The sequence below is a fragment of the Chanos chanos genome, chromosome 2 (genome assembly GCF_902362185.1).
Source record: "Chanos chanos chromosome 2, fChaCha1.1, whole genome shotgun sequence".
Lineage (NCBI taxonomy): Eukaryota > Metazoa > Chordata > Actinopteri > Gonorynchiformes > Chanidae > Chanos > Chanos chanos.
Genome location: NC_044496.1, coordinates 1,875,001 through 1,877,500, shown reverse-complemented (window position 1 = coordinate 1,877,500; position 2,500 = coordinate 1,875,001).

Sequence of the window (2,500 nt, the reverse complement as noted above, 5' to 3'; positions counted from 1 at the left end):
TGGACCTAAGAGTCACTCATATATGAACACTCACTGAAATCTCTAGCAAAGCAGTAAACTTTAGATCCAAGACAGTTCATTCACACTTAGATATTTCAGGACAACACATTTTCCACCACTAAACTGTCAATAATGAATTGTCCATGTTTAAGACAATAATGATTAAATATTGCCCTGTTATGTGTGTGTGTGTGTGTGTGTGCGCATATACATAGAGAGAGAGAGAGAGAGAGAGAGTACAGGTTATTTCTGTTTTGAATATTTTGAATATAGGTTGTGCACTCACATATATCAATTATTGATAATATGGTATAGGAAGTATGATATTAGGAATTTTTCATTTTCCTCTGGGGATTCCCCTCAGTCTTCATAAATGGTCGTCCTTCGTGTTAATGACATGTTCAGATTAAATCATTTGCCAAAGAGTAAAACAGTGATAAGGCGAGTATGACAGGACGGTATGTTGTTCTGGGGCGAAGCACTAATGGTACTTCTTTGGCATTATGATAATTGCCTACACAAAATTGCCACCTCGTTTTTTCCCTGTTTCTAATTATTGGGCTCTCCAGTGCTAACGGGCACCAGGAGTACAGCACTGGCAGGCAATTAAACGCCTGCAATTACGAGCCTATTGTAAAGCAAGGCTTTATGGAGGATTTGTGGGGCAGAGAGTGATTGCTCTCCATTGCAATTAAAAATGGGACAAATCTGGCTTAAACCTGTAAAATGTGTCGGCTGCTCCGTGTGTTCCGTCCCCGGCGCTCACGTTTTTTTTTACTGGCACAGCCACGGACAGCGAGTTACGGATTCAACCGTCTTCTACTCGTAATTTTTCTCATCAGATTCACCCTTTCATTTACATTTTTGTTTTACCAAGCGGAGACGAACACTTACTGTGTGTGTGTGTGTGTGTGTGTGTGTGTGTGTGTGAGCGTGTGTGTGTGTGTCCTCCCCACATATAAGCTTTGACACACACACACACACACACACACTCACACAGTTGACATTTTCTCAGTAGGGTTTGATGAACCCGGGCCTCTGTGTTGCGTGACGAAGGAGGCGGTGACCCGTCACCAATGGGCACCACAGGAAGTGCAAAAGCGCCAACCTCCCGCAATGAAGAGCCCACGGCCATCTGGAAACAAACGTAGTCGACCACATTTACAAGGTGGTCTGGGGAGAGGCGTGTTTACCGGCGACCACTCAGAAAAAAAAACCCTCATCAGTTCTTCTCGGCATAAAGCAGTGAGCGGTCTGGATTTGTGAGGTTTTCACTGTGTGAACATGCTGTTTGCTCCATCACTGTACATCACTCATTTTCACATATTAGTCCCAGCTGCACATTTTGTTTTGGTTTGTTTTTGTTGTTGTTTTTTCTCTTTTCTAAATGCCACCGTGCCCTTCAAGGCATTTTGAATTCATTAACAGCCTCCGGGGCTCATTAATTAGCTGTTTGCTTTTTTGCATGGAGTGTTAATTTTCTTTAATTTAATTGATCAAAAAATTTCCAATAAAATCCATTAGTATCTGCTTGAGGCAGAGGAAGACAGGGGCCTAGTGTGTGTGTAGGTGTGTGTGTGTGTGTGTGTGTGTAGGTGTGTGTGTGTGTGTGCGTGCGTGTGTGTGTGTGGGAGTGTGCATACACACACACAGTTGCCAGGTAATAGCATTAATTATCTTTGTACAGGTTAATAAAACATTGTGGTAAGGAAAACACACAATCACAGCACAGAGAAAGGGTGAGAAAACAAGCAGTATCTTGGTGCCTTGGGCTTTTGCGAGCGAACGTCCGCTTTTCAATGTCATTCGTAATTTAAACATATTTTAGTGACAGTCTCCTGACTCTTTTCCACAGTCCAGTGCTTTGACGCGACAGAATGCAAACACAGTGCTCATCATCCTTACTGGGTTTTATTTAGTTTGGCCAGAGGTGCTGTTCTCGCACAGTTTCACATTTCAAAAACAGCTATTTCAAACCTCATATTTCAAAAACAGCTATTTCAAACCTTATATTTCAAAAACAGCTATTTCAAACCTCGTTCCTGTCCAACTGTCTTAATCTGTTTTACACCCTGACAAAACTTTCTCTTTCTTCTTTCACCTTCATTTACCATTACACACTCTCTCTCTCTCTCTCTCTCTCTCTCTCTCTCTGGATGAAAGTTTCCTGCTGCTCTGTAATGCTGACATCTGCATTGCAGTGCTGGGGGGGACACTGTGGTAGGGAGGGAGAGGTGTCTCCTCTGCTCTCCTTCTTGTCTCTTGTGATAGAATGTTAATTACGCCTCCCCCCACTCCGGGCCAACGCTCTCCTTCTCTCCTCTCTTCTCCTCTCTTCTCCTCTCCTCTCCTCTGCCTCCGTTCAGGTGGCACAGCAGGTTGCCAGGGGGTGAGCAGGGAGGTGACACTGCTGGATGGGAGGACAGGGAGGTGACACTGCTGGATGGGAGGACGGGGAGGTGACACTGCTGGATGGGAGGACGGGGAGGTGAAGCTTGTC